Raw genomic sequence first — 9,598 nt, forward strand, 5'->3', positions numbered from 1 at the left:
TGTCCTTGCTGTAGAGGGAGTACAGCGAAGAGATACCAGGCTGATTCCTGGGATGGCAGATCTGTCATCCATCTGTCATCTCAAGCGATCAGTGACTAGTGTTGTGCCTCAGGGATCAGTGTTCGGACCACAATTGTTTACGATTTACATCGATGATTTGGAGTTGGGGACCAAGCGTAGTGTGTCAAAATTCGCAGATGACACGAAGATGGGTGGCAGAGCAAAGTGTGCAGAGGACGCTGAAAATCTGCAAAGGGATACAGATAGTCTAAGTGAGTGGGCGAGGGTCTGGTAGATGGAGTACAATGTTGATAAATGTGAGGTCATCCATTTTGGTAGGAATAACAGCAAAATGGACTATTATTTAAATGGTAAAAAATTGCAACATGCTGCTGTGCAGAGGGACCTGGGTGTCCTTGTGCAGGAATCTCAAGCAGTTGGTTAGCAGGTGCAGCAGGTAATTAAGAAGGCAAATGGAATTTTGTCCTTCATTGCGAGAGGGATGGAGTTTAAAAACAGTGAGGTCATGTTGCAGGTGTATAAGGTGCTGGTGAGGCCACACCTGGAGTACTGTGTACAGTTTTGGTCTCCTTACTTGAGAAAGGATATACTGGCACTGGAGGGGTTTCAGAGGAGATTCACTAGGTTGATTCCAGAGTTGAGGGGGTTGGCTTATGAGGAGAGACTGAGTAGACTGGGGCTATACTCATTGGAATTCAGAAGAATGAGGGGCGATCTCATAGAAACATATAAGATTATGAAGGGAACAGATAAGATAGAAGCAGGGAAGCTGTTTCCACTGGCAGGTGAAACTAGAACTAGGGGGCATAGCCTCAAAATAAGGGGAAGCAGATTTAGGACTGAGTTGAGGAGGAACTTCTTCACACAAAGGGTTGTGAATCTGTGGAATTCCCTGCCCAGTGAAGCAGTTGAGGCTACCTCATTATATGTTTTTAAGGCAAGGATAGAGTCATAGAGTCATAATGTCATAGAGGTTTACAGCATGGAAACAGGCCCTTCAGCCCAACTTGTCCATGCCATCCTTTTTTTTTAAAACCCCTAAACTAATCCCAATTGCCCACATTTGGCCATATCCCTCTATACTCATCGTACCCATGTAACTATCTAAATGCTTTTTAAAAGATAAAATTGTACCCGCCTCTACTACTACCTCTGGCAGCTTGTTCCAGACACTCACCACCTTCTGTGTGAAAAAATTGCCCCTCTGGACACTCCTGTATCTCTCCCCTCTCACCTTAAACCTATGCCCTCTAGTTTTAGACTCCCCTACCTTTGGGAAAAGATATTGACTATCTACCTTGTCTATGCCCCCCATTATTTTATAGACCTCTATAAGGTCACCCCTCAGCCTCCTTCGCTCCAGAGAGAAAAGTCCCAGTCTATTCAGCCTCTCCTTATAACTCAATCCATCAAGTCCCGGTAGCATCCTAGTAAATCTCTTCTGCACTCTTTCTAGTTTAATAATATCCTTTCTATAATAGGGTGACCAGAATTGCACACAGTATTCCAAGTGTGGCCTTACCAATGTCTTGTACGGCTTCAACAAGATGTCCCAACTCCTATATTCAATGTTCTGACCAATGGAACCAAGCATGCCGAATGCCTTCTTCACCACTCTGTCCACCTGTGACTCCACTTTCAAGGAGCTATGAACATGTACCCCGAGATCTCTTTGGTCTGTAACTCTCCCCAACGCCCTACCATTAACTGAGTAAGTCCTGCCCTGGTTCAATCTACCAAAATGCACCACCTCACATTTGTCTAAATTAAACTCCATCTGCCATTCGTCAGCCCACTGGCCCAATTGATCAAGACCCCATTGCAATTGGAGATAACTTTCTTCACTGCCCACTATGCCACCAATCTTGGTGTCATGTGCAAACTTACTAACCATGCCTCCTATATTCTCATCCAAATCATTAATATAAATGACAAATAACAGTGGGCCCAGCACTGATCCCTGAGGCACACCGCTGGTCACAGGCTTCCAGTTTGAAAAACAACTCTCTACAACCACCCTCTGACTTCTGTCAAGAAGACAATTTTGTATCCATTTAGATACCTCACCCTGGATCCCGTGAGATTGAACTTTATGCAATAACCTACCATGCGGTACCTTGTCAAAGGCCTTGCTAAAGTCCATGTAGACAACGTCAACTGCACTGCCCTCATCTACCTTCTTGGTTACGCCTTCAAAAAACTCAGTTAAATTTGTGAGACATGATTTTCCACTCACAAAGCCATGCTGACTGACCCTAATCAGTCCTTGCGTCTCTAAATGCCTGTAGATCCTGTCTCTCAAAATACCTTCCAACAATTTACCCACCGCAGATGTGAGGCTCACTGGCCTGTAGTTCCCAGGCTTTTGCCTGCAGCCTTTTTTAAACAAAGGCACAACATTTGCCACTCTCCAATCTTCAGGCACCTCACCCGTGACTATCGATGATTCAAATATCTCGGCTAGGGGACCCGCAATAGATAGATAAATTTTTGAACAGTAAAGGAATTAAGGGTTATGGTGAGCGGGCGGGTAAGTGGAGCCGAGTCCACAAAAAGATCAGCCATGATCTTATTGAATGGCGGAGCAGGCTCGAGGGGCCAGATGGCCTACTCCTGCTCCTAGTTCTTATGTTCTTATGTCACATGAGGAGAGACTAAGTTGGTTAGGATTATATTCATTGGAACTTAGAAGAGTGAGAGGGGATCTCATAGAAATGTATAAAATTCTAACAATGTTAGAAAGGGTAGATTCAGAAAGAATGTTCCCAATGGTGGGGGAATCCAGAACTAGGGGCTCATAGTTTGAGGATAAGGGGTGAACCTTTCAGAACTGAGATGGGGAGAAATTTCTTCACCCAGAGTGTGGTAAATGTGTGGAATTCACTACCCCAGAAAGTAGTTGAGGCCAAAACATTGTGTGACTTCAAGAAGAGATTAGACATCGTTCTTGGGGCTAAAAGGATCAAGGGATATGGGAGGAAGGGGGAATCAAGATATTGAATTTGATGATCAGCCATGATTATAATGAATGGCAGAGCAGGCTTGAAGGGCCGAGTGGCCTATTTCTGCTTCTAGTTTCTATGCTTCTATGAATGCTGCATCAGCAGTCAGTGTTCCACACAAGGAGGGAGTGTGTTGAAGCTGACCTACTGCCTGAGTGAGTACCAATGCTCATTGATCCTGGAGAGGCACAGATTAATAAGCAGCGGGTTCAGCCATTTGCCTTTGAAGGCCACATAACATTCGCCAGGAGAGAGCTCTCCAAGTGTCACTGGTGCTGCAGCTTCTGGCATTTCCTTAGATCATGAGCAGCAAATAGCTGTTTTAACAATGGCTGATTCTACTCTGTTCACACCCGCATTGCCTGGGTTTTAAACCACAGCCACTGGTGCGTTCTCCATGACACCGCCTCTACCAATCAGAGTCCACGGGGGTCATTCTCCCAGCCTGCTCTAGCAGCGCAGCGGGCTGGAAGACATAAGCGGAGGCCGTGTAGCGTGTTTCCCGCTGAACGTCATGGCATCCGCGCGTCGCCAGCTGCCTGATTTCCAGCGCCTTGGCACTGCCCACCGGGCATCAGGCAGTGATGGTCCCTCATCAGGGATGGGGCCTGAGGGAGGTCTGGCCTCTGGAGGGGGAGATTGGGGTCGAGGGTGGGTCAGCCTGCCCGGGGGGAGGGGGGGGGGGAGAAATCGGGACTGTAGAGGGATCGGGGCTGCAGGGGGTGGGGAGTTAGGGCTGTCGGTAGGAGGGGAGGGATTGGGAGATCTGGACTGCTGGGGGTGGGACGGGGAAGATCGAGGCAGGCTGGGGATGGGGGGAGGAGTGGGGGGGGGGGCGAGGCTGGCCCGGATACATCAGGGAGGCCAGCGATCGAGTGGTGGGGGATGGTTCACACGGTCAGCGATGGGTGTGGGGGTGGGGGGGGGGGGGGGGGGGGGGGGGGGAGGTGGAGGTTGCGGGCTAGCCAGCGATCGGGAGGCCGGCAGTGCAGGGCTACTGCATATGCGCCGATCTCCGCTGTAACAGATCGGTGCATGCACTGTGGCCTGCTCAGCGCTATGCTGTGCACTGTGCTCTGCAGTGCGCAGAGTGTAGGAGATTCATTTTGAAAATCCCGCCGAAAAATCCAATGGGATTTACTCCAGTTTTTAACGCAAATTCGGTACTTAAAATGTTTTTAGGAGAATCCCACCCCACTTTTTAACCAATCAGCACTCTCTTCTCATGCAGTATAAATTGTTCCCTTTACTTTTGGTATTCTTGCAATTTGTCCTGACGAGTGCAAGATGAAAAACTTCAATACAAAATGTCTTTCTTTCAGCAATACTGACTAATCGAGTATTTCCACTGCAATTTTTTAATGAGTAATTAACCAGACATTAGGATGTGCGATTTTTACCACCCTCCTGTTCCTCTCTCTGTCTATCCCATTTTCATGTCTTGCTGGACATTGCAACATTCCCGTTTTCCTTGTTTCTTTCTCAACCGTCTGGTATTAAGACACTGATTAATATGAGAGCTCGCTCATGTGGAAAATGCCCCATTTGATATCACTGACTCCTGCTGAGGGTGAAAGCAAGTTCCTTTGCTGCTGTTGACTCCTTCTGCCATCAAACACAGGGAACACTGGGTTACAGCCAACCACAGTGTCGTTCACTCTCTCACCCTCCCTCTAAATCTCACGTCCCCTTAATGAACTGCACAACCCTGAGCAAAACACTAAAAGATCAGCCGAGCGCTGGCAAAGGTGATGCGCTATCAATAAGGCGAAAGACTACCGATATGCCAATATAAGTGTAGGCTTTTATTCACAACAGAATCAGGAGCAGATCCCAACAATTAACAGACCTGGACTGAACAAGGGGGAGGAGACAGCCACCTTTATACTAGGTGCTGAGGGGAGGAACCAAACTGGAAGGGGATGTGTCCAGGTATGACAAACACACACAACGGTGGTCCATATAGGACAAAGGCACAACTGAGGTCCACCACAAAAGGTGAGGCTCTCAGCCCAGCAGTGGAGGCTGGAGCTGGCTGGCGAAAACAGTTGAATAGAGTCCGTATCACTGAGCTTGCTGCTTCCTGCACTTCACCGAAACAGTCTGGGATTCACATCCGGTGATGGGGGATTGTCATTTTGTTCACTATAATCACATACCAGTTATACAACATTCCCATCAACAGCACATCACACAATGAACATATGGATTGACCTGTGGGGATATAATCATAGGAGTAGAAATCATAGAAACCTTACAGTGCAGAAAGAGGCCATTCAGCCCATTGAGTCTGCACTGATAAAAATCCCACCCAGGCCTTATCCACGTAACCCCACATATTTACCCCCCCAATCCCTCTAACCTACGCATCCAGGGACACTAAGGGGCAATTTAGCATGGCAAATGCACCTAATCCGCACATCTTTGGACTGTGGGAGGAAACCGGGGGCACCCGGAGGGAACCCACACAGACATGGAGAGAATGTGCAAACTCCACACAGACACTGGCCCAAGCCAGGAATTGAACCCATGTCCCTGGAGCTGTGAGGCAGCAGTGCTAACCATTGTGCCACCATGCCACCCCCGAAATGCATGGGCTGTATTCCCAGCTTTTGACACAAAACTGTGCATAGAAAGAAAAAGTGTAGAGGGGCTAGCACTCACATTAGAACAGTTGATGGTATGTCTCGTTTCTTTTCACATGAAGCTCTTGTGTTGTATATTTTCTTTGCAGACAGATCGTCTATCCTCTCTCTCTCTCTCTCTCTCTTTCACTTCAGTCTCTGAAAGATAAACATTTCATGGTCAGTGTTTGAACTCCTCCAGTGTCACCTGCGCATGATGGATGACAGTGATGTACGTCGTCGAAACATCCACTTAAAGGGAAACATTCTCTCGGGCATCAAGTCACCTCCGATACACTACATAATGTCAACTTGACTGAGACAACTAGACAAAGGAAGTGCCTTGTTTAGCACAGTGTGACCTCCAGAAATGAATAGCCTCAGTTGACATCCTGTATTTAAAGGCGCAACATCTATCATTTTTGTTTGCGCGTCAAGATAGGACAGGACAGAACAGAACATTTGACAGCAGCAGGCACTCCCAGGGCATATGAAGTCTGGCTGTCTGATAACTGCTTGCAATAATCAGTCAAAACCACATTAGGTGCTGAGGAGCCGGAAAGAAGGGATCTGCACACGAGGGTTGCCAACTCTGGTGTCATGTATCCCTGGAGATTTCATCAAATGACATTCGATCACATGGCTGCTGATGTGATACTTAATCACATGACAGTTGATGACATTACATTTGCCCACAGCTTGCAAATGCTGCGTTGCATAAACTTAATTGAGAAAAATCCTCCAAAATCTGGTCCAACATGTGGCTTGTTGTTTCATATGGAATGAATTAAATCAGGTATAAGTCAAAGAAAGAACAGAAAAGAATAGATAGCCTTAAAGGTAGAAGTAACGTTTAAATAAAAAACGGAACCTGTGATATTTTTAGAATATTAACTGCAATAAAAAACACCAGGCTGCTTTGTCAAACAACATAGGATCATACAGTACAGGAGAGGCCCTTTGGTCCATTGAGTCCTCACCGACACATTATAAACACCTGAACTCCCACCTAATCCCATCTGCCTATAGCCCTGAATGTTATGAGGTGACAAGTGCTCATCCAGATACATTTTAAAGGATGTGAGGCAACCCACCTCCACCACCCTCCCAGGCAGCGCATTCCAGACTGTCACCACCCTCTGGGTAAAAAAGATTTTCCTCACATCCTCCCCAAACCTCTTGCCCCTCACCTTGAATCTGTGTCTCCTGATGACTGAGCCTTCAAATATGGGGAACAGTTGCTCCTTACCCACTCTTGTCCATGCCCCTCATAATCTTGTACACCTCGATCAGGTCGCCCCTCACTCTTCTCTGCTCCAAAAAAAACCCCCAAGCTGACGCAACCTCTCTTCATAACTTAAATGTTCCAACCCAGGCAGCATCTTGGCGAATCTCCTCTGCACCCCCTCCTGTGCAATCACATTCTTCTGATAATGTGGTGACCAGAACTGCATATAGTACTGCAGCTGTTGCCTCACCAGGGTCCAACATGACTTCCCTGCTTTTGTAATCAATGCCTCGATTGATAAAGGCAAGTGTGTCCCATAAGCCTTTTTCACTACCCTACTAACATGCTCTTCCGCTTTCAGACGTCTGTGGACAAACATGCCAAGGTCCCTTTGTTCCATGGAACTTCCTAGTGTCCTACAATTCATTGAGTACTTTCTTGTCAAATTACTCCTTCCAAAGTGTATCACCTTACACTTTGCAAGGTTAAATTCCATCTGCCATTTATCTGCCCATTTGACCATTCTTGACCATTAGCCCAAGACACTCAGCCTCACTGTTAACCACCCGTCCAACCTCTGCGTCATCCACAAACTTACTAATCCTACCCCCCACATAGTCATCAATGTCATTTGTATAAATGACGAATAGGAGGCCCAACACAGATCCCTGTGGTATGCCACTGGACACTGGCTTCCAGTCACTGAAGTAGCCTTCTGTCATCACCCTCTGCCTCTTACAACTGAGCCAATTTTGAGTCTACTTTATCAAATTACCATGTATCCCATGTGAATTTATCTTCTTTACAAGTCTCCCATGTAAGACCTTGTCAAAGGCTTTGCTGAAATCCATATAAATTACATCAACTGCATTACCCTCATCTACACTCCTGGTCACCTCCTTAAAAAATTCAATCAAATTTGTTAGGCGTGACCTCACTCTGAAGAAGCCATGCTGACTATCCCTGATCAAGCTTTGCCTCTCCAAGTGGAGATAGATACTCTCCTTCAGAAGATTCCCTAATAGTTTCCCTACCGCTGACGTGAGACTCACTGGTCTGTAGTTCCCTAGTTTATCTCTACAACCTTTCTTAACTAGTGGACCCACATTACCTGTTCTCCAATTGTTTGGCACCTCCCCCGTGGCCAGAGAGGAATTGAATGTTTGGGTCAGAACCCTTGCAATCTTCTCCCTTGCCCCCTACAGCAGCCTAGGGCACAATTAATCTGGGCCTGGAAATTTATCCACTTTCCAATACCTTGTCCTTCCCTCTGTCAATTTGCTCAAGAACCTCACAATCTCTCTCCCTGAATTCCATACCATTGTCCTCATTGTCTTGGGTGAAGATGGATGTGAAATATTCATTCAACACTCTACCAATGTTCTCAGGCTCCACCCACAGATTGCTCCCTTGGTGTCGAATGAGCCCTACTCTTTCCATGGCTATCCTCTTCCCATTGTTATACTTATAAAATATCTTGGGATTTTCCCTACTTTTACCAGCCAGAGCTTTCTCATATCCCTTCTTTGCTTTTCTGATTGCAGTTTCTATATCTCACTAATGCCTCCACTGATTTGCTCCCCTTTGTACTTTCTAAAAGCCTTTCTTTTCCTTTTCATTGTATCCTGAATATCTCTGGTCATCCATGGCTTGTTATCCCAATCTATCACTGGGGATGCTGGGCTTGCATCCTCCCCATTTCCTTTTGGAATGCCCCCCACTGCTCTTCTGTAAATTTTCCCATTAGTAGCTGTTCCCAGACTACTTTGGCCAGATCCTGTCTTATTTTATGAAAATCCACATCATTAATATAAATAACTGCAGCTAAAGATTTCATAGAATGTAATATCATTTTACATGGGAGCAAGTTTTAATGATCCTGTTGATCATTGAAAAACCAACAAACCAAAAAATCCAAACTTACTGAACGACCCCAATGAAAAACCAATGGACAACATTTCACTGTTTACAGCTTTTACTTTACGAGTCAAACTAAAGTCAATATCAACTAAACATGAATGAACTGGCAAATCATTGTCAGTATACATTGTAAACTATACATTAAATAATACAGACAACAATGATAGATCTCATAGGTCTGCTGGGCAGTTCCCTCAGCATATATAATATCAATTACAACCGCAAAACCTTTCAAAACTCTGAACTTCTTCAGGTAGAATTCCAACTCTTTTTCTTCAAGGATTTAGCCACCAATTCTCATCAGACAGCAGCTCCCACTCAACCACTGGCCCAGACGTCCAGACAAAAAGGCACACCATTCTAGAACATTTTCAGCTCTGCCTACCACAGTCTTGATGGTATGGATCCACCAGCATTACCTTTACCTGAATACACAGTGACAGCTCTATGCACCCTATGGGCTGAGTCTGGTAAATCAATCCCTTTCGGCTACAGGAACAGCTACAGTAACCCTGTATATTTGGCTACTCCCTGCTCCTGGATCCAGTCTTAATTTTTTTCAGCTTGCTATGGTGCATCATTAGATGATCTGATCTTGGATGACTTGGCGTATTTAACCTGGTTTCAACCAGTTTCAATGTCCCTAGAAACCTGAAGGTTTAGTTTCTCTTTCAGTTGGTGTTTGACTCAGAAAATACAAGCTTTGAAACAAAGGTCAGTGCACCCAGCAGAACATTTGATCAGTCACCTGTTCAGACAACAGCTGGTACCTGCTCCCCCAAACTGTGGATTCTAACACAAAA

General features: G+C 45.8%; 1 protein-coding gene across 1 annotated transcript in view; it reads right to left on the reverse strand.

Annotated features, from left to right (window-relative positions):
* The window catches only part of LOC144497879 (protein FAM163A-like), a 63,892-nt gene extending 54,496 nt beyond the window's left edge, over positions 1 to 9,396 (reverse strand). The window contains exons 1-2 of the mRNA XM_078219317.1: positions 9,221 to 9,396; positions 5,688 to 5,806 (exon numbers count right to left, since the gene is read on the reverse strand). The gene's annotated coding sequence lies outside the window, so the exon portion shown is untranslated. The remainder of the gene's footprint in view (positions 1 to 5,687; positions 5,807 to 9,220) is intronic.
* Between the last annotated feature and the right edge of the window lie 202 nt (positions 9,397 to 9,598).

This window comes from Mustelus asterias, chromosome 8 (genome assembly GCF_964213995.1).
Source record: "Mustelus asterias chromosome 8, sMusAst1.hap1.1, whole genome shotgun sequence".
Taxonomy (NCBI): Eukaryota; Metazoa; Chordata; class Chondrichthyes; order Carcharhiniformes; family Triakidae; genus Mustelus; species Mustelus asterias.